The 23,517-nt window shown below is 41.7% G+C and overlaps 1 long non-coding RNA gene across 1 annotated transcript in view; it reads right to left on the bottom strand.

Annotated features, from left to right (window-relative positions):
* Positions 1-250: 250 nt before the first annotated feature.
* The window catches only part of LOC138984421 (uncharacterized), a 42,932-nt gene continuing 19,665 nt past the window's right edge, over positions 251-23,517 (bottom strand). Inside the window, exon 4 of the long non-coding RNA XR_011461692.1 lies at positions 251-382. This is a non-coding gene — a long non-coding RNA (uncharacterized lncRNA). The remainder of the gene's footprint in view (positions 383-23,517) is intronic.

Below are 23,517 nucleotides of genomic sequence, written 5' to 3'. Positions count from 1 at the left end.
TTGGGGCAGGAATATATTCTAGAACAAGTCTCTAAACCTTACTGGTCATCAGAATCACCTAGGATTTTTTCCCCCCCTGTCCTGAAGCCCTACTGAATCAGATCCTTAACCAGAGTAGTGGCTAAAGAAAGTAAGTAACTGAGGTAGGAATGTTTTTAAACTCTCCATGAAATTCTATTATTGGTCAGGTTTGGGTACTATGTTGAGAGCACATAGTACCTCCCAGTACCTTCTGAGTCATGCCACTTACCTGCTCAGAAACATAAAGGAGACAGAGAAGCCCCAGCCTGCTTCCCACCTGCCTGACAAAGTGCTTCGCTTCTCTGCAGTCCAGGCCACCCAATTCAGCTATTCCTACTTCCATGCAAGCAGGTGATTCCTCCTGTAGAAAAAAAATAATAATACATTTACTAGGACTCTAAATATGGAGCTTTACAAATAGCTAGTTTCATTTACCAATGAAAACATTTTTGCAAGGTTGGTATCACCATCATTTTGTAGCTGGAAAACCTGGGGCAGAGATGATTCAAGTGTGATTTTGCCCGGTTTCCCCCATGGTTCACGGAGAGCAGATCTGGAACCCAGCACTGTGGGACAGGAGTTACTGACGTAGTCACTTATACCCTGTTCCCACCTCTGTTGGAGACTTACTGGATAGAAGGAAAATAAGATTTCCCTCTTCCTTTCCTCTCTGGAAGGAAACCTAGCTTTTTATTCCAAAGCTCAGGAGTCTCTCATGCTTTAGGTGTAAGAACTTTAAGAGCTTCTTTATGGTTGAGAATTCTTGGCTCTTCCAGAAAAGAAGCTGGAATTATCCTCAAGAGGGAGGACATGGAAGGCAGTGTTTCACAGGGAAGACAGCTGTGCCCCTACCCTGAGAAAATGGGTTCCCAGAGGCTGGAGTCAGGCATGGACATGACTTGCACCCAAGTGTGTAGAGCAAGTCAGTTTTCCACTGCACCACCACAGCTGCAAAAAGGCAAAGGACGCTCTACCCTCAACCGAACTCAGGCAGCTGTCCCACCTCAAAGGGGAATCCCAGAAAGAAAAACGGAACTAACATTCACTTCACACACACAGTATACCTAGAACGTCCGCCCTCGAGCTCAGGGCACCTTGAGAGCCTTCAGGAGCGAATAGTGGCCCTGCCTGGGCAAGTTTCCCTTTTCTTTCCCATCCCCCAGAGCTAGCTACTGAGATGCACAAAAGGCTATACTGTATACAGAGCCCTTGGGGTCACACTCAGAGACCTTAACTACCTGCTCATGGAATGTGCTCATCTGCTCACAGATTCATAGCATCTGATTCATCAAAATAAATAAATAAGATGAGTGAAAGAGGCCAGACATGACAGAACACAAACCCTATATTCGATTATACAAAGTCCAAAAATGGACTAAAAACCAACCCAAAATGATAGTGGTTAGTACAATAGTTACCTTTGGCCAGGTACCAATTGGGAGGGGGCCCAAGGGAGCCTTCAAGGGGGCTAGAAACATTCTTTGGCTTGATCCAGATAGTAAATACTCAGGTGTAAACACATGTGAAAATTCATTGAGCTGTGCCTTTAAGATATGTACACGTTACTGTTATGCAAGCGTTAACTCCACAAAATAAGTGCATGATAAAAGCAAATTAGCCAACAAACTTGGATACTAAACAATAACCTACAAGATCCACCAGCTTCAGCTTGCCTGCTACTGGGGCCACTTAATCCTCTCTTGCTGACTCAATCCTTTTCTTGTTCCTAAAATCAATCTGGCTCCCTCCACCAAAACCACACAGGAAATTTTGAAAGGCAAAGGAGAGCACTCAGCCCAATAGGGTAATCTGCAGCATGATGTGGGTGTGCAGACGTGACGGCCAGACTGCCCAGGTTCAAAATCCCTCCTCTGCCACTTTATGATTACAGCCTTAAGCGGCTTACTTAAATTCCCTATTCCTCAGTTTCCTGATCTGTGTAATAGGTTTAAAAGTTGGGATTAAACAAGATTAATCCATGTAAAGGCATTCAGTAAATACCCAATATTGCCAAGCCTATGATAAGCACGTTGCCAATATTTTCTCATTTAATTCTTAGAGCAACCTTGTCTGATAGATGGTGTTAACCCCATTTTAAAACGAAAAAACGGAAGCTCTTAGAGGTGAAACTTGCCTAAGTCTACCTGGTTGGAAAGGGGCAAAATTGGGGTTTGAACTCAGGTCTGTTCTGTCTTTTCCTGTTAGGGGGCTTACCTGAACATCACCTGGGTCCTCCTAAACCCTGTGTTCCACTGGCTTCCTCCTGTGCCTCCCTGCTGAGACTTGACCACATGGCCCACCCTTCAGGGAACTTTCTAGTCCTTCAGATTCTGCCTGAGCCCCAGGTTCAGAGTAATCAGCCTAAGTAATAGGCATCAATTGGATCAAGATGGTGAATTGAACACATAAGATCACGTTCCCTTCCACCCCAGTTTTCTTACAATGACAGGTGCAAAGCGTTTTTAAAGAAGAAATTCACATAGCACTGTTAAACAGGAAAAGGCACTATTATCAGAAAAATTTGAAATATTTGAAAGATAAAATTTAACAACATTGAAAGAGTGAAGAAAAATCACATCCCCAAACTGGCTGCTGAAAAACCAAATAAATGATTAAAACAATGGAAAGAGCAAGTCAAGTTCCACACTCGGAGGGACATTTACAATAATACAGAAGGCAGCTCTGAATCAACCAACAGGGTACCTTATTAAAGAACTGTATTCAGAACATGGGGTCCATTGGCCTTCCCCTGCCCCTAAACTAGCAGAAAGAAAACATCAGAGGGACGTCAGAGAGTGATGGGATGCAAGAAGACAGGAGGAAGTGTTAGATGACAAAGTAGCTCCTCAAGGCTCACAGTGTCCACAGCCGGCCCCCGAGTGAGGCCTTCCATTGCTCTAGCATCAAAACAGAGAAACAGTGCAAATGTGTGGTGGACCGGTTTTCTATTGTGGCCATAACAATCTTCCACCGTGGCTTCAAACAGCACAAATTTATCACTTTACTGTTCTGTAGATTAAAAGTCCAGGACTAAACTCAAGGTGCCAGCATTCCTTTCTGGACATTAGGGGAGACTTTGGTTTTTGCGTTTTCCAGCTACCAACAGCCACCACATACCTTAGCTCATGGCCCCCTTCCCCCATCCTCAAAGACAGTAACACTGCGTCTCTCTGACCCCTCTGTATTAGTCACGTCTCCCTCTGATCACAGCTGGGAGAGCTTCTCTGCTTTTAAGGAATCATGTAATTGGGCCCACCTGGATAATACAGGCTAATCACCTTTTCTCAAATTGTCTAACTTAATCATATTTGCAAAGTCTCTTTGCCATTTAAAGGAACATGTTTATAAGTTCCAGGCATTAAGCTATGGACATCTTTCCAGCCATTTTTCTGCCTCTCACATGTGTTTACTGGGTGCCTGGCAGATAACTCTGCTTTCTGGTTTGGCAATTTGAGTGTTAACTGTTCCATCCAGGACCTGAATTTGGAGTGACCACAAAGACTGGCAGCAATGACCTAACCAGACTGTTCCTACAGAGTATCCTTGTTTGTGGCCCCCTTGCATCCTGCTGGTTTTCCAAGCTTGATTTTCGGCCTTCAAGGTAATTCTGTGAGCTGCCCAATAACCTGCCAATAAAATGTTTTTTACACAAATTAGCCAGAGCCAGTTTCTGTTACTTATAATCAGAGAAGAGGCAGATTAGCATCAGACTTCTCATCAGCAATCTTGGGTGCTAAATTCTGAAAGAAAATGATTTCATACCTAGAAATCTATAAAGGCAAACTTACAATCAAATATGAGAGCAAAATTGGAGACATTTTTAACATACAAGGATTCAGAAGTTTTGCCACAATCATACTATCTCTAAAATAATTACAGTACTCAGAAATGCACTCAAAAAAAAACAACAATGTCAAAAGATAGTCCAAAGAAACAGACACTGTGAGACAAAAGAGAAAAAAAACTGAGTCAAAACCAACAGTAAAACTTGACTAGAACATGTATAACCATGAGAAAACTTGATCAGTCTAATAAAAGACAGCAAGAAGAAACAGAAAAAAAAAAACTGAATAGAAAACATAAGCCAAGATAATATGAGTATATTTAAATATATTAGTAATACAAAATGTGAATGAGTTAAGTTCCCATATTAAAAAACCAAGTTTTGATTTGGATTTTAAAAAATCCAGCTATATGTCATTACAATTAAAAAGAAAGATGGCTATTTCCAGATGATAAAAATCACAATTCACTAACAAGACATGAGAGTCAAAACACTTATTCTCTTAGTACAGAATTATTAAATTCTACAAGCAGAAGGCCTTAGAAATATAAGATTAGGGCTTCCTTCCCTGGTGGTCCAGCGGTTAAGAATCTGCCTTGCAATGCAGGGGACACTGGTTCCATCCCTGGTCTGGGAGGATTCTACATTCCACGGGGCAACTAAGCTCGTGTGCTACCACCACTGGAGCCTGGGAGAGCCCACGGCTGCAGCAAGAGAGGCCACTACAGCGAGAAGCCTGTGCACCACAACCAAAGAGCAGCCCCTCACTCCACAACTAGAGAACGCCCTCATGCAGCAATGAAGACCCAGTGCAGCCAAATAAATAAATACTAAATAGTTTTTAGAAAAAGAAATACAAATTGATCAATCTATATTGATGTTAGAAAACTTTAATACATCTCTTTGAGAAATTCATAAACCAAACAAAAAAAATATTTTAAGCTAGTGCATTTGAGTAATGCATATAACCACTTGGAACTATGCCTTGCTGCTCACACTGTTCACTAAACCCTGGGCAGATAAGGCGTGACCAGGGAAGTTGGAAAAAGACTTGAGGAGCTGTGGGGACTGCAGACATATTTATCCTCTCTGGGCAGGCGCAGCAGCAACAGGGAGTCTTCAAAGACTACTGATACACTAAATCAGACCAATGTGGTCCATGGCCAAGTGGGCACGCAGGCACAGGGCTACCAAGGTCAGCGATATTATTGTTTACAGACACAAGGTATGAGGCCATGAGAGAGTGGGACAGGAGAGCCTGGCTGACTCTGTGTTGTCAGTTCATTTCCTCACAAACTACACCCTTGTAAAGGTCCCAGGGACTTCCATCACACAAAAGCCAGCTGTCTTCATCTTACTCCATCTCTCAACAGTAATCGACACTTGATGCCCCCTCTCCCCAAAGTGCTTTCTACCCGAGCTCCAGAGATGCCATGTTGTCCTAACTCTCCTACTGCTTTGAGGAGCCAGCATGCCCACAGCTGCTTGGCTGGTCCTCCTCCTATTCCCGACCATTAGCAAGGTAGTCCAGGCTCAGTTTCTTCTTTTTTCTCTCTTTACACAACTTTCCTAGGTGGTCTCACCCAGTTCTCAGTCTTTAAGTGTCATCCCTATGCTAATGACTCCCAGATTTACTTCTCTAGTCCTAAACTTTCCCCTGAGCTCTGGATTCCTGAATCCAGCTTTACTTGAATATGTAACAGGCATCCCAAATTTAACATGTCCCAAACTGAATGCTTGAGTTTCCCTACATACAAAAATTTTCCCTACATACAAAAAATTTCCCTACATACAAAAACTCCCCTAAAATTTGTGTTGTCTCAGATTTTTTTTTTATTGTGCTAAAATACAAACAACATATCATTTACTGCTGTAACCATTTTAAAGTATAAAATTTCATGACATTTAGTATATTGACTGGAAAAGGCAATGGCAACCCACTCCAGTACTCTTGCCTGGAAAATCCCATGGATGGAGGGGCCTGGTAGGCTGCAGTCCATGGGGTCGCTAGGAGTCGGACACGACTGAGCGACTTCACTTTCACTTTTCACTTTCATGCATTGGGGAAGGAAATGGCAACCCACTTCAGTGTTCTTGCCTGGAGAATCCCAGGGACAGGGGAGCCTGGTGGGCTGCCATCTATGGGGTCGCACAGAGTTGGACACGACTGAAGTGACTTAGCAGCAGCAGCAGCGGTTTATTAACAATGTTGTACAACTACCTCTATTGTCCAGCTCCAGAATTTTTTCATCGCCCCAAATGGAAACCTCCATTAACCTGTCACTCTCGAGTTCTTCCTCCCACCCTGCTGCTGCTGCTGCTAAGTCGCCTCAGTCGTGTCCGACTCTGTGAGACCCCATAGACGGCAGCCCACAAGGCTCCTCTGTCCCTGGGATTCTACAGACAAGAATACTGGAGTGGGTTGCCATTTCCTTCTCCAATGCATGAAAGTGAAAAGTGAAAGTGAAGTCGCTCAGTCGTGCCGAACTCTTAGCGAGCCCCTGCCAAATACCAATCTATTTTCTGACTCTATAGATTTGCTTATTCTGGATATTTCACACACATGGAAACATACAATATGTAGCCTTTTGTGTCTGGCTTCTTTTCACTTAGCATAATGTTTTCTAGCTTCAGCCATGTTGTAGCATGTATCGGTATGGCGTTTCTTTTCATAGCTGAATAATAGTTCACTGTACGGATTATTACACTTTGTTTATCTTTTCATCTGTCGATGCATGTTGGGCTATTCCACTCGTGCACACCAAAGTTCTTCCAATGCCCCCTACTGTCTCCCTCATCAATCATCTCTCTCTCAGTCAGTGACGCTACCACTGACCCAGTTGTTTAGATCCCAAAGCAAGGAGTCATCCTTGACTTCTCTCTGCCCCTGGTCCCACCCCACCCCAATATCCAAACCACCAGCTAGCCCTAACTGTTACAACATCCAGCTAGGTCCCAATTTGGGTCACATTTCCACACTTTCCTGGCTCCCACCTAGTCCAAGTTACTGTCCCTCTGGCCACAACTAAAGATCATTTTGCTCCCTTTCCTTCCCCTCCCATTCATTTCCTGACAACAATCAAAATTATCTTCTGTAAATATTAATCAGCTTATGCCACAGCAGTGCTGAAGACCCTTCAATGGCTTCCCATTACACTGGAATAAAATCTAAATGTCTTGCTATAGCCAACAAGGTCCGTATGAACCAGTCCCAGCCTACCTCTGTATCTTGCATACATTCTCCAGCCACATTAGTCTCTCTTGGAGTCTCTCCCACACCAAGCATTTTCCTGATTTAGGGCCTTTCTACTCTCAGAACTTCTGCCTGAACACACACGTTCCCCTTAAACTTTGCTTGGCCTCCTCCTCACCTCTGCAGAGAGTCCTTCCCTGATTCTCCTTTATGAACTAGAGCTCTTACCCTCATCTCTCTAAGCTCTTATCTGTTGGGTTTTCCTCTCATACAACTTAGATAGAATGCTATAAAATTGTATATTTATATCTGTTTGTTATGTCTTCCCCTACAAGAACGTAAGTTCTAAGACAGTAAGTATTTTGCCTTCAGCCAAATCCCCAGGGCCTAGAGCAGTACCTAGCATATATGAGGCATCCAGTAAATACTTGTTGCTTGAATAATGAATGAATTGCATTATATACACACACAGAAAGAGTACTTTGTGCTCAGTAAACAGAATACCCATCCTTTGAAATATCCTTGAACATTGAGTAGGTCATGAAGCACTCTTAAGCATGTTGGTGAGAGCATAAATTACTGTTAGCTTTCTGGTGAATAATTTGCTACTGTTTACCCAATTTTAAAATGCAAATATCCTTTGAACCAGTGCGTGCCTGCTCAATTGCTCAGACATGTCCGACTCTTTGTTACCCCATGGACTGCAGCGTGTTTCCATGGAATTTTCCAGGCAAGAGGTTGACATTTCCCACTCCAGGGGATCTTCCTGATTCAGAGAATGAACCCACATCTCTTGTGTCTCCTGTATTGGCAGGTGGATTCTTTACTACTGCACCACCTGGGAAGCTCATCCTTTGAACTAGTTGCTGCTGCTACGTTGCTTCAGTCGTGTCCGACTCTGTGCGACCCCGTAGACAGCAGCCCACCAGGCTCCCCCGTCCCTGGGATTCTCCAGGCAAGAATACTGGAGTGGGTTGCCATTTCCTTCTCCTAGTACCATATATTAAAAAGTCGTTCCTTTCCCCATGAATTTGATTGGCACTTCTGTGATAAATCAAATAATCTTCTATATGTGAGCCTATTTTTGCACCCTATTCTGTTCTGCTCATCTATCTGATCAATTTCAGTGATGATGGAGATTCACATGGATCTGAGGAAAGTTTCTTTTCCACAGTGTAATTTTTTTTCTATTGTTCTATGTCCTAGAACTGATTACTTTATAGAATAATAGATGTAGTAAAGATTTAATATTACAGTAATATAGAGAATACTTTTGGTTTTGGTAGGAAGATTTTTACAGTATTTGGAATATTATTATAGGACATTGTTTTCCTGCACCTTGATGTGTATCTGAGGTCAGGGAGTAACATTTTTTTAAATTAAAGGAACTGCCACTTTGCTTTTTAATATTCTTGTTCAATTTCCTCTCCCCTCCAAAAATTCCCAAGAGAAACTGAAATGATACAAATATGTTGCAAATAACACTGAAAAAGAGATATGTTTTGAATGGCACATTGAATAATACGTTTTGGTATTAGACTAAAGAGTAAAATATCTTATTAAACCAGTTCTTGGTTTGAGAAACTGTTGCTGTGTTCTATGGTGCTGAAGCAACTGAATATACAACCATGTGGAATCATAGACAAGACTTAAACTCTCTGTCATGTGAGGGGCTCTCACAAAGCTGACTTAGTTGTCCATTATGTGAACAGGAAGAAAAGAGAGCCAAGGAACCTCCTCTGGTAATGTTTAGACCACTTGGGAACATAGTTGTTAACTACAGCATTATCACCAGGACAACAGATAAAACTATCCTAACAAGCCTTAACAAGACAGGGGTCACTGAAGGTTATGTTCACATGACATGGCAATAATTTCTAAAATCTCTAGCATCTACAAGAGCCCTTTGTTCAAATAATAATTCCAGTGACAGATTTATATTAGAGAGAACATGATGAACTGGTAGCAGTTACAAATAGATGTGCAAGACTTTACGTAGGAAACAAGACTGGTGTCCTTATGAGAGTTCACATGTAACACCTAACTTCATCAAATCCTTTAACCAAATTTTAAGATGAGCAAGAATGTCTCTCCCTTTGTAGCTGCAGTAGAAAAGAAACATCTTTTTCATCTCTTTACTAGATTTTTTTTGTTGAATGATGAAGTTCTATATTTTCAAAGTCAATCTCTGAAATATCATAAGTTAGCATTAAAAGAACACAGACCTGTTGGGGCTCAGGTTTAAAATGGGAAAATTGATTGTTAGGATTTGACTTGAAGATAGTGAAACCATAAGCAATTCATCTTCCACACTACAGAAGAACAAGAGTCAGACTGACATTTTACTTCTTATCAGAAACAAGGTACTAATGCACAATGAGGAAAAGCTCCCAAGTTCTTTGGCGACATAATTATAAGCTAGAATGTTGTATCCAGACAAACACAATTAAGTGTAAAAGTAGAAGACACTTTCAAGCTGCACAGACTTGGAATATTTATCTCTTAAATGCTCATTTTGGGGAAATTGCTTGAAAATATTTTGCAGCAAAAGAAGGAAGAAAAAAAGAGGAATATCAGAGACTTAGGAAACAGCAAAATAAATCCAAAGAGCAGGAAAGGGAAGTTCTCATATGATTTGCTGTCCAGCAAGATGAAAGAGCAACCAGGAGAGATAGGAGGAGAATGTAATGCCCAGGAGGAGGGCAGTAGGGGAAAAAAGAGAGGGATGGAGGAGGGGAATGGTAATAAGTGATGGAATAATAATATAACGAAAGAATGAATGAAGCAGGGCAAAGGCTAATAGAGTTTTGCCAAGAGAACGCACTGGTCATAGCAAACACCCTCTTCCAACAACACAAGAGAAGACTCTACACATGGACGTCACCAGATGGTCAATACCGAAATCAGATTGATTATATTCTTTGCAGCCAAAGATGGAGAAGCTCTATACAGTCAACAAAAACAAGACCAGGAGCTGACTGTGGCTCAGATCATGAACTCCCTATTGCCCAATTCAGACTTAAATTGAAGAAAGTAGGGAAAACCACTAGACCATTCAGGTATGACCTGAATCAAATCCCTTACAATTATATAGTGGAAGTGACAAATAGATTCAAGGGATTAGATCTGATAGACAGAGTGTCTGAAGAACTATGGACAGAGGTTCATGACATTGTACAGGAGGCAGGGATCAAGACCATCCCCAGGAAAAGAAATGCAAAAAAGCAAAATGGTTGTCCTGAGGAGGCCTTACAAATAGCTGAAAAAAGAAGAGAAGCAAAAGGAAAGTAGGAAAGGAAAGATATACCCAATTGAATGCAGAGTTCCAAAGAATAGCAAAGAAAGATACGAAAGCCTTCCTCAGTAATCAATGCAAAGAAATAGAGGAAGCCAATAGAATAGGAAAGATGAGAGATCTCTTCAAGAAAATTAGAGATACCAAGGGAACATTTCATGCAAAGATGGGCACAATAAGAAGAACTATACAAAAAAGATCTTCATGGCCCAGATAATCACAATGGTGTGATCACCAACCCAGAGCCAGACATCCTGGAATGCAAAGTCAAGTGGGCCTTAGGAAGCATCACTATGGACAAAGCTAGTGGAGGTGATAGAATTCCAGCTGAACTATTTCAAATCCTAAAAGATGATGCTGTGAGAGTGCTACATTCAGTATGCCAGCAAATTTGGAAAACTCAGCAGTGGCCACAGGACTGGAAAAGGTCAGTTTTCATTCCAATCCCAAAGAAAGGCAATGCCAAAGAATGCTCAAACTACTGCACAATTGCACTCATCTCACATGCTAGTAAAGTAATGCTCAAAATTCTCCAAGCCAGGCTTCAACAGTACATGAACTGTGAACTTCCAGATGTTCAAGCTGGTTTTAGAAAAGACCAAGGAACCAGAGATCAAATTGCCAACATCATTGAAAAAGCAAGAGAGTTCCAGAAAAACATCAACTTCTGCTTTATTGACTACACCAGAGCCTTTGACTGTGTGGACCACAACAAACTGTGGAAAATTCTGAAAGAGATGGGAATACCAGACAACATGACCTGTCTCTTGAGAAATCTGTATGCAGACAAGAAGCAACTGTTAGAACTGGACATGGAACAAGAGACTGGTTCCAAATAGGTAAAGGAGTACGTCAAGGCCATATACTGTCACCCTGCTTATTTAACATACATGCAGAGTACATTGTGAGAAACGCTGGGCTGGATGAAGCAAAAGCTGGAATCAAGATTGCCAGGAGAAATATCAGTAACCTCAGATATGCAGATGACACCACCCTTATGGCAGAAAACAAAGAAGAACTGAAGAGCCTCTTGTTGAAGGTGAAAGAGGAGAGTGAAAAAGTTTGCTTAAAACTCAACATTCAGAAAACTAAGATCATGGCATCCAGTCCCATTACTTCATGGCAAATAGATGGGCAAACAATGGAAACAGTGACAGACTTTATTTTGGGGGCTTCAAAATCACTGCAGATGGTGACTGCAGCCATGAAATTAAAGACACTTACTCCTTGGAAGAAAAGTGATGACCAATCTAGACAGTATATTAAAAAGCAGAGACATTACTTTGCCAACAAAGGTCCATCTAGTCAAAGCTATGGTTTTTCCAGTAATCATAAATGGATGTGAGAGTTGGACTATAAAGAAAGCTGAACACTGAAGAATTGATGCTTTTGAACTGTGGTATTAGAGAAGACTCTTGAGAGTCTCTTGGACTGCAAGGAGATCCAACCAGTCCATCTTAAAGGAAATCAGTCCTGAATGTTCTTTGGAAGGACTAATGTTGAAGCTGAAACTCCAATACTTTGGCTATCTGATGCGAAGAACTGACTTATTTGAAAAGACCCTGGTGTTGGGAAAGATTGAAGGCAGGAGGAGAAGGGGACGACGACAAAGGATGAGATGGCTGGTTGGCATCACCAACTCGATGGACATGAGTTTGAGTAAACTCCAGGAGTTGGTGATGGACAGGGAGGCCTGGCATGCTGCAGTCCAAGGGGTCACAAAGAGTCGGACACAACTGAGCGACTGAACTGAACTGAAAGAACTGGGAAAAGCTGAAACTAGGCAAAGAGCCCAAAAGACAAAAGAAAAAAAAAGTAGAAATACTGGTGGGGACAGGCGGGAACCCACACAATTTTAAAAAGGAAATGAAAGCATGGTGTGGCACTGGGTTTCAAAGTTAAAAGAGAACTGCCCTTTGAGGATAAAAATTTTAGTGTTGGGGATATGGTGGCCTATCAGATTGAATGGATAAAGTTCATGTAAATTATGGAAGGCATTCTTCTACTCTGGGCTTAGAGATTTGTGTCCATAGACTGATAAGCACAGAAAGCCATTCTAGTTTTGGGAAGAGAATGAAAAGCTAAAGGCAGCACTACTGTGATGTTAGCCCGGCAGGGGCAGAAACAGAAAGCCAAAGGATAAGTCTGTTGCAATTTTCCAGGCATGAGGCAGAGGAATAAACAGACAATAGAGGAGGAAAGTCATTTCCGATGAGGGCTACAAAACTCTGGCACCAGGAATGTAAAGGGCGGGGATGGTTCCAGTGATTTCCGTTCTGTGAACTGGACAAACAGTGATGGGTTTTAAAAGTATTGCTGTTTTACTGTTACACTTATATTTCTCTTCTCTGTCTTTCTCTTTCTATTCCTCTTTCCCAGTTGACATTAAGTGCCTTGATTGTAGCAGCTAAAACCTGTGTTTGTTCCCTTGACAGCAGCACTGGGTCCTACGACAAGAGTTACTCAGATGATGCTTGTGATTATGACTATGGGTGGTGGCGGTGGTGAGACAATGATGGTAACAACAGATCAGTGCCTTTAAAGACAGTGGGGAAGAGGAGTGACTTGGGGCATAAATGATGGTAGAAGTAGAGCTTCCAAGAGATTATCAGCTCCTATTGGGAGTTGGGAAGAAGTACTTTTGAAAATGTTGGCTGTTACTTCTGTATGGAAATGCCTTCGTTTTCCCTTCCTTTAGTATCCTTTACTTAACTCCATCTATACAGGTGTCCCCTGCTTTTCCAAAGTTTGCCCTATGCTACTTCATCTTTACGAAAGACCTACATCAGTACTTGTTTTCACTAATTAAAAAAAATCTGAAAAAAGATTCTCACTTTTCCGAAACAAGGCAAAAAAGTGAAAACAGCGTTCAGCGCATGGTTTGCAGCAAGCCACTATAGAAGTAGCACACACAAGTGGAGTGGCACCACCAGCCTCCCTGCCAGGGAATTACATACACTTAGCGACTCCACATCAGATACCTCAATTTACTCTGTGCATCCTTTAGCAAGATGTGTCCTCAGGCAATTGCTTCTTTGCTTTACGTCATTTCTGCATAAAAAGGTTTCATTTCTGCATACAAAAGCAGGAACACTCTGCTTTCAGACAAAGGGGAAATCTGTACCTCATTTCAGTTCAGTTCAGTCGCTCAGTCGTGTCTGACTCTTTGCAACCCCATGAATCACAGCACGCCAGGCCTCCCTGTCCATCACCAACTCCTGGAGTTCACTCAGACTCACGTCCATCGAGTCAGTGATGCCATCCAGCCATCTCATCCTCTGTCGTCCCCTTCTCCTCCTGCCCCCAATCCCTTCCAGCATCAGTCTTTTCCAATGAGTCAACTCTTTACATGAGGTGGCCAAAGTACTGGAGTTTCAGCTTTAGCATCATTCCTTCCAAAGAAATCCCAGGGCTGATCTCCTTCAGAATGGACTGGTTGGATCTCCTTGCAGTCCAAGGGTCTCTCAAGAGTCTTTTCCAACACCACAGTACCGGTATAGAAATAAAACCAATCAGCATTGGAAGATCTGACTACAGTCAAACTTACTACCAAATTCTTCTTTCAAATTGCTTTTTGGCTGAAAACATTCTTTTTTTAGGAAGCAGAGCTATTTAAACAGGTTCTGCCCTGGGAGTATGGGACTTTGACATCTTGTTTCTCGGTCTAGATTCTGAAGATACAAAAATGTTATTTTCAAAGAAAGCACTAGGTGGCACTTGTGATGTATTCAATAGTTGCCTCAGATCCATTTTGGTAGAAAAGGTTTGGTAGAAAAAAAATGCAATAAATATTAAAATGGGAAAATCTTCATTATAATAATGAAGATCAGTATCTTATGATTATGTTTACTGTGTTACTATGTATGAGCAATATCTTTATGCAGTGTTTGCATTTAAAATCTGGGCTTTGCCTCTTTTATAAAAACTGCAAGAGGGGAACCAGCATTTCTATAGTATGTGAAAATACTACATCACTAAAATAATACATAAGGGACTGATATTTGATTTGCAAAAAGATTGATTACAGGTGTTCTTTCAAACAGCATTTCTCTACTGAATTTAAAATAGTTTAATTTGCAACAAAGGTTATAAAATTAAGTTTGCCAAGATCCATCTAGTAAAGCAAAATAAATTATCAACAATTTAAAATAAGGCACTACAGCTCAGCTCCGTGCTCTGCGGTGACCTAGACGGGTGGGATGGGGGGTGGGGGCGGGCAGGAGAGAGGTCCAAGAGAGGATACATATATACACATACAGTTGATTTATTTCACTGTACAGCAGAAACCAATACATTAGAAAGCAACTATACAATGGCACCCCACTCCAGTACTCTTGCCTGGAAAATCCCATGGACGGAAGAGCCTGGTAGGCTGTAGTCCATGGGGTCGCTAAGAGTCGGACACGACTGAGTGACTTCACTTTCACTTTTCACTTTCATGCATTGGAGAAGGAAATGGCAGCCCACTCCAGTGTTCTTGCCTGGAGAATCCCAGGGACCGCGGAGCCTGGTGGGTTCCCGTCTATGGGGTCGCACAGAGTCGGACACGACTGAAGCGACTTAGCAGCAGCAGCAGCATACCCCAATAACAACTTTTTTAATTTAAAAAATTTAAAAATAAACAATAAAATAAGGCACTATAGCCTAAGGGGTTTTTTGAGTATTATTAACATATATAAATAAATTAATTAAAATTCATGTTTTAGGACTTTTTTTAACCATCTTTAAAGTGATAGCATAATGACTTTAAGCAAATTCATTGTCTTTTCTGGGATTTGGCAGTTCCTATTTGGCAAGTTGACTATTTCATGGCCCCATTTTACTATAAAGAGATTTCAAGTTCTTTTAACAGAAATGTGGGTTGAGCAGGTATTATTTCAAGTGGAAAATATTGTTGCCAAATACCATAGCAACAACAGTAGCTTGTAGACCCTCTCAGGTTATTATTTCTTTTCTCTATTGTCTAGGCCTTCATGGTAACCATTTTATGGATTAGGCTCACTTGTGGCCCCATCTCACTTTTCTATCCTTATTTTTCCCTCGTCTCATTTTTTGTTTCTTATTTTAAATGTACTTTTTTTTGGTGTACCTTTGTAGCATAATTTAACACAATGCAATCCTTTTGTAACAAGATGGATTATAAATTAATAATAATGCTAATAGATACTGTCTCGTAATTTCACTAATTTGTAGGTTTGAGCTGAAATTGACATTTTGAAGGTAGTATCTCCTGTAGTAGTAAACTCAGCATGTCAGAATTCAGAGCTAAATATGGAAAACTGCACCAACACTGAACAAACCTGGATCTCAGAGTAACACCTGAGTTTCTTTGGTTGTAAATGATAGGAATGGATTTTGGCTAACAAGCAAACAGGGACTTCCACAGAGTACTAGCCAGGAACTCATGGGATGGGCAGGGGGCTAGAGGGCCAGACCTGGACACAAGACAGGAATGGGGACAGGCTCTGGAGTCTAGGCAGCAACAACTTACAGATCTTGTCAAGGAGCTGCTGCTCCCACGCATACTCACCCTTTACTTCCCATCCTGGTGTCCCTTCTCCAGGTGAGAAGTTCTAGGAGTCCAGATTGTGTAATGTGTTCTGTCAATTCAGATTTCCAGTGTTACTATCATAGGACATTTAGTAAAAACTCTATCTTGAAAGGTTGCCAAAATATAAAGAAAGATCCCTTTGTAAAAATAAATATCCTAGGAGTCCATTTGTCTTCCTTTGGGTCAAATGTGGCTCCTTGGTTATGCTGGGACAAGAAACATTGATTTACATCTTTACCAAGATTGTTCACAAAATGGAAGAAGTAATTCCTAATAGAAATTGGGGTTTTCTGGGGAAGGGAGGTGATTGCTGGCCACTCAAATAACAACCTAAGGGCACTAAATTACAGGAAGAGTAGATTGTTAGTCTCTGTGTCAAATGAACCCCAGTAACAGGCTAAATAGTGTCCTCTCAAAATTCATGTTCATGGGGAACCTCAGAATGTGATCTTGGGAAGAAGGTAACAGGAGATATAATAAAAGATAAAGATTAGATTTTACTGTATTAGAGTGAACCCTAAATCCAATGCGAGTGTTCTTGTAAGAGACAGAGGAGGACACCGAGAAGCACATGAGGAAAGGCAATGTGAAGATGAAAGGAGAGATTGGAGAGATTGGAGTGATGCACCCATGACTCACAGGATGCCAAGGATCGCCAGCAATTACCAGACAAGGAAAGAGGCATGGGATGAATTTTCCCTCAGAGCCTCCAGAAGGATTCAGTCCTGCCAATATTTCTGGCCTCCTGAACGGTGAGAGAATAAGGTTATATAAGCCATTCAGTCTGTGGTAATTTGTTATGATCTCTAGGAAACTAACACCGCCCCTAAGAACAGTTTGTGCAAAACCCTAAATGGTAATACCATGAAAGTAGGTGCTTAGTAAATGCATGTTAATGAGAGTGAACAAAAGTTCTTTTTTACTATTTTAAAAGAAAATAAATCTATGAATGGTTTTATTTTTTCCATAAAGAGCTACTGAACACCTCATACACCAGGCATTGTTCTAGGGACTGAAGATACAGCTATGAACAAATCAGGTAAGCTCCTTGAGCTGTATTTACAGGGGAAATGGCTAAACAAGAAAACAAGACAATTTTTGTCAAGATCAGGACAATGAAGAAAGTGAAACTGGGTGCTAAAGTGACATACTGGAAGTGAGGGGAAGTCAGTACAGATTGGGCAGTCAGGCAAGGAGGAGAGAGAGACCCAAATTATGAAAAGACAGACATTCGTGACCTGGAAGGTAGTTGGTAGAGAATCTGCCTGCAATGCAAGAGACTACCTGCACTGCAGGAGATGCGGGTTCAATCCCTGAGTTGGGAAGATCTCCCAGAGAAGGAAATGGCAACCCACTCGAGTATTCTTGCCTGGGAAATTGCATGGACAGAGGAGTCCGGCGGGCTACAGTCCATGGGGTCACAAAGAGTCGAACACAACTTAGTGACTCAACCACCACAGTCTGTTTGCCATCTGGGGAGATGACTGTAGGGGCCAGAAGGAGCAGGGGCACTTGGGAGACTGTAGCATTAAGCCAGATGAGAAGACGTGAAGCTCAAATTAGAATGGGAGAGGGGTGTAGAGAAACAGACTAATACTGGATGTGTGGGAGGCAGAGTTTGACAATATCAGTTAAGTGCCTTCTCTTTGTTCAGCATTGCTTGGATTTCTATAAAAAGACACACCAAAATATTATATTACCAAGACTTTAATATCCAGGAGTTTTGCATTCAATTGGACAGATATGTGTTTATATATTTATAAAACGTATACAGACTCAAAATGCCTCATAGTGTGATAGAGGCAATAAATGCAGCAAACAAGGTTCTAGCGTGGGCAGAGCTAACAAAGAAAACTTCAGGAACTTGAGACGGGCCTTCAAAGATATGTAAGATTGAAGGAGAACGTTCCAAACTGGAAAGGCCAGAGACAAAAGAGAAAAGTGGGGAATGAACACACACTTTCGGGGGTAGGTAAATAAATTAATCTGATTGGATTAGAGGTTGTATACAGTGAATAATGCCGATTAAATAAGATCAGTAGAGTGATGAAAGATGATAGAAGGCTTTGAAATCCAGGATGAGTTTAGATTTAATCTTTCTGGGCAAGGGTCAGCAAGCTTTCTGAAAGGATCAAATTATAAAGGCTTTAGGGTTTGCAGGCCATAGGGTCTCTGCCACAACTACTCAGTTCTCCAATGTGGTGTGAAAGCAGCCATATACAATACTTATTATAAGTATGGCTGTGTTTCAGTAAAATCTTATAAAAACAGGTGGTGGGACAGATTTTGTTGGACTAGGGTATCAGAAGAATGACATAAAAGTGGCATCTTAACCGCTTTTGAAATAACCATGTAAGGGTTCTGGGTATTTCTTAATTACTCAATATCTATTTCCCTATTCCTCCTTCCTCAGAATTTTCAGTCTTTCAGTCAGATGTCAACTTTTCTATCATGCTTGTCTAGAAGCTGGTTGAACTCCTAGCACTGAAAGAAACTGAACCCCTTTCACTGAGAGAAATGGTCTCAGATTGATTTAAATTCATCAGGTCAACCCTTCCTCTTTCTACAACGATTGGTTCATAAAAACCACACCTAAGCCACGTACAAAGAGACATTTATTTGAAGACACAATTCAGCAGATATTATCACTCTAGCAACAAAAGATGTAAAGCCAGAGATAAAGCCAGAAGTATTTAAAACAAAGTACTTATCACAAAACGTACAACTAGGTTCCATAAAACTGTGCAAAACCATGAGTATGGTAAAGAGAAAAAATAAACACCTGTTAAGATAAACTAGTGAGGATTTTGGGGTTATTTTTTGGAATGGAAGAGGGGTCATAAAGAACCAAAAGGAAGTGGATAGGGTGACTGGATGACAGATTGGGAAAATCTTATTAGAAAGGGTAGAACTGATCAAGCCATTCCAGTTCTTAAGTTTTCCATATTTTTGTCCAAGGGACATTCTGTAGATAGAATATGAAGTCTACTGACATATAATTTCTGGAAGCCCCAGTAAAATAATAGGGCAAACAAGGGAAACAGATGAGAAACTGCTAGAAGAAAGAGGCCTAGCAAAGATTCACAAAGAATCACTGAGACTTTTCATACTTCTGAGATGAACAGGTAAAAAGAGATGTCAGTTTCCAGTCCAGCATATAAGAAGCTTGGAAGTTGCCACTCCAGCCTAACAATAAGTAAAACAAAAGTCAACAAATCTTCTTAGATCCAAAGAGAAATGAAGCCACAGGGCAAAATGCTGCTACACAAATTGGAGAAACCAACAGGCAAACACAGAGAATCAGAGCGTACTGGAGCAGCAACCTCTGTGGGAACCAGTGTTGAAGTAGGGAAACCTGAACTGTGATTTACAAATTGCTGGAGGCTCAGTGTGGAGAACTCTGAAAACTCAAGAGGAATCCCGTCATTGAGGGCTTCCACACAGTCCTGAGTTTTACCTTCTGGATCTCCTCCAGGCTCTCACAGTGAATACTGAAGAAAAATCCCACCACAACCTGTTTTCCCACCATGCTTCTACTGGAACTATTCTGCAGGAACGATTTTGAAATAAATCAGAACATTCAGTTCTTCTTAACAAGGTCTGCCTTCAGGAGAAACTGTTTAACCAGAATGGAACCAGATGGGGTTTTATCAGAGCCTAACTGGCCTGGGAAAGAGAAATAACCAGTTCAGGGTCCGCCCTCCAGCCCACCCCCACCCCTGCCCCCGAAGTCATCCTGTTCCATTTCAGGGTATGGGTGAGGGGACTGAGAAGCACATGGGAAGTTCGCAATCCAGAGGCACAGGCTCACTAAAAGACTGAGACCTAATCTTAGGACTATAGAGCACTTCCCTTCCTCCCCCACTCCCCCCATTTTTCCACTACATCACTAAAGGCCTATTTATAGCAGTTCCTTTTATCCAGTGCATCATGCTTGGTTACTGAGATTCTCTCAGTCATGTCTGACTCTTTGTGACCCCACAGACTGTAGTCTGCCAGGCTCCTCTTCCATGGAATTCTCTAGGCAAGAATACTGAAGTGGGTTGCCATTCCCTCCTCCAGGGGATCTTCCCAACCCAGGGATCAAACCTGGGTCTCCTGCATTGTAGATAGATTCTTTACCATCTGAGTCACCAGGGAAGCCCTATATATATATAACAAGACATACAAAAAGCAAAAAAAAAAAAAAAAGAAAGAAAGAAAAAGGCATAAGAAACAGAGCAAGCCTTAAAAACATGTCTTAGACATGGCAGGGATGTTGGAATTACCAGACTTATGATTTAAACAACTATTATTAATATGCTAAGGGTCTAGTGAGTAAAGTAGACAGCGTATAAGCAAAGAGATGGAAATTTTAAGAAAGAACTGAAAAGAAATCCTGGAGATAAAAAAACACTGAAAGATAAAAGAATAATGCCTTTGATGACTTATTAGTAGACTAGACAGCTGAAGAAAGAACCTCTGAGCTTGAGGATATCTTAACAGAAATCTTCAAAACTGAAAAACAAAGAGAAAAAGTCTGAAGAAAAAAACCCCCCAGAATATCCAAGAATTGTGAGACAACTACAAAAGGTGTACTTGTGCATAAGGGAATACCAAAAGGAGGACAACAACAGCAAACAAACAAAAAAGAAGAAATATGCAAAGCAATAATGACTAAGAATTTCCCTCAAATTAATATGAGACACCAAACTACAGATCCAGGAAGCTCAGAGAACACCAAGCAGAATTAAAGCTTCCAAAACAAACTACACCTAGGCATGTCATTTTCAAAGTACAGAAAATTAAAAATATAGAAAAACTCCTGAACGAAGCTAGAGGGATGAGGCTGGGGGAATCTCATCTATAGAGGAGCAAAGATAAGAATTACAACTAACTTATTCTCAGAAGCCATTTAAGTAACAAAACATTTCACCGTGGAGTGAAAAGTGCTGAGAGAAAAAAAACCCTCACCAACTTAGAATTCCACATTCTGCAAAATTATCCTTCAAAGTTCAGTTCAGTTGCTCAGTTGTGTCCGACTCTTTGCAATCCCATGAACTGCAGCACACCAGGCCTCCCTGTCCATCACCATCTCCCAGAGTCCACCCAAACCCAGGTCCATTGAGTCAGTGATGCCATCCAACCATCTCATCCTCTGTTGTCCCCTTCTCCTTCTGCCCTCAATCTTTCCCAGCATCAGGGTCTTTTCCAATGAGTCAGCTCTTCACATCAGGTGGCCAAAATATTGGAGTTTCAGCTTCAACATCAGTCCTTCCAATGAACACCCAGGACTGATCTCCTTTAGGATGGACTGGTAGGATCTCCTTGCAGTCCAAGGGACTCTCAAGAGTCTTCTCCAACACCACAGTTCAAAAGCATCAATTCTTCTGCGCTCAGCTTTCATTATAGTCCAACTCTCACATCCATACATGACCACTGGAAAATCCATAGCCTTGACTAGACAGACCTTTGTTGGCAAAGTAATGTCTCTGCTTTTCAATATGCTATCTAGGTTGGTCATAACTTTCCTTCCAAGGAGTAAGTGTCTTTTAATTTCATGGCTGCAATCACCATCTGCAGTGATTTTGGAGCCCAGATAAATAAAGTCAGCCACTGTTTCCACTGTTTCCCCATATATCTGCCATGAAGTGATAGGACTGGATGCCATGATCTTAGTTTTCTGAATGTTGCGCTTTAAGTCAACTTTTTCACTCTCCTCTTTCACTTTCATCAAAAGTGAAGCATAAATAGACTTTCTCAAGCAAAAATTAAGGGAATCTGTTGTCAGTAGACCTGCCTTGCAAGAGAGGTTTAAAGAGGTGCTTTTGAGAGAACAAAAATGATACATGTCAGAAACTCTTATCTATATAAAGGAAGAGCATTGGAGAAGGAATAAGTGAAGGAAAATTAAAATTTTTATTTTTGTAATCTTACAGATCTAACAGATAATAGCAACACAGTAGTCAACTACATATAGCTATATATATGTGTGTGTGTATGCTTATGTATAAATAAAATGAATGAGCAAGGATGTAAGGGACAGAAGAGAGAAATTAGGATTATTTTGTTATTATAGGGTACTTTCACTACTCATGAAGAAGTATATAGTGTTATCTGAAAGTGGATTTGGGTTAGTAAATCCAAATGTATCCATATATTGAAAATTTTAGGACAAACACTGAAAAAAATAAAACAAATATAACTAATATGCTGAGAGCAGATAAAAAGGAATAATACAAAATGGTCAATTAAAGCTATAAATGGTGGAAAAGAAGGGCAGCAAACAGAAAATACGATTGACCCTTGAACAACAATGGGAGTTGATCTGCGCGTGACTTGTAGGCCCTCAGCATCTGTGGATTCAACAGACCATGTAATACTGTAGTATTTACTATTGAAAAATACCCATGTATAAGTGGACCCATGCAGTTGAAGCTAGCATTGTCCAGGGTCAATCGTAGTAATAAAAGTGGTAGCTATTAGTCCAACTACATCAATAATCACTCTGAATGTCAGCAGTTTGAATGCATCAACTAAAAGACAGAGATTCTCAGAGTGGATCAAAAAACCTGATCCAGGAGGGGAATGACATCAGCAAAATGGCAGCATAGAAATTTCTACCACTGATTTCCTCCTGGAAATATCAATTTGAACAACTATCCACATATAAAAATACCTTCACAAGAGTCTGGGTGATGAATTAGAGAATCTGAGCGAAACACAGAAATAAGAAAAAAATGCATTGAGGAGGGTAGGAATGATAGTTTCACATTATTCCCGTCACACCTTCTCCAAATCTAGACTGCCTGGGTCAAGACAGACAACCTCCCCAAGGGAGAAAGACAGTGAAGTAGTGAGCAGGCAATTTCACTGTGGACCCCAGAGCCACCCTCCCCAGAACCCAGCTAACTCCTTCAGCCTTTAGGCGGCTTTCTGTAGGCTCCCTCGAACATAGGCTGCAGCTCACTCCAGGGTCTGCAGGCCCCAGTGGCACCAGAGGACTCTCATGGTTCCAGGTTCCCAGAGGAACTGCAAGCCCAGGGCCCTAGACCACCTTCGTGCCAGCCAGCTCCAGAAGTCCCAGAGGGCTTCCACGGCCCAGGCTCCTGGCAGGATCCTGCTAATCCAGCCTCTTGGCACATACCAGCACCAGCCACCTCCTATGGCCCTGGGTGGCTCCAGTGGCCTCTGGCTTCCCAAGAGTTTCCATAAACCCTGGCTCCTGGCTGGGCCAGCACCAGGCCAACTACCAAGGATAGGTTTTTGATCCAACCCACCACCAGGCCAGCTCCCATAATCCCAGGATCCCATGCCATCTCATGCCACACTGGCCCCTGTGGGTGCAGACTCCAGATAGGCTGCTACAGACCCAGGCTCCTAGCCTTCTCCATCACTAGGCCAGCCCCTGAGGCCCTACCCTCAAGGCTGGTTCCCATAGGTTCATGCTTGCAGTCCATACCACACCAGTCTGGACCCACAGACACAACTTCCAGGCTGGCCCCTAAGGCCCCAGGTGACAGGATGACTCCTGCATCCCCATGCTCCAGGCTTGTCCTCGTGCCAGGGTAGCCCTGTGGTCCCAGCCTTCAGGCCAGCTCCTATGCAGTCAGGCTCCCAGTCTACCCTAGTACCAGATAGACCCACACAGATTAAGATGATGGGCCTACCCCACTGGCCCTTTGCACCTGGTT

Source organism: Bos mutus, chromosome 2 (assembly GCF_027580195.1).
Source record: "Bos mutus isolate GX-2022 chromosome 2, NWIPB_WYAK_1.1, whole genome shotgun sequence".
Classification (NCBI taxonomy): Eukaryota; Metazoa; Chordata; class Mammalia; order Artiodactyla; family Bovidae; genus Bos; species Bos mutus.
The sequence above is the reverse complement of the archived record's forward strand: the minus strand, read 5'-3'. Positions and strand labels throughout refer to the sequence as shown.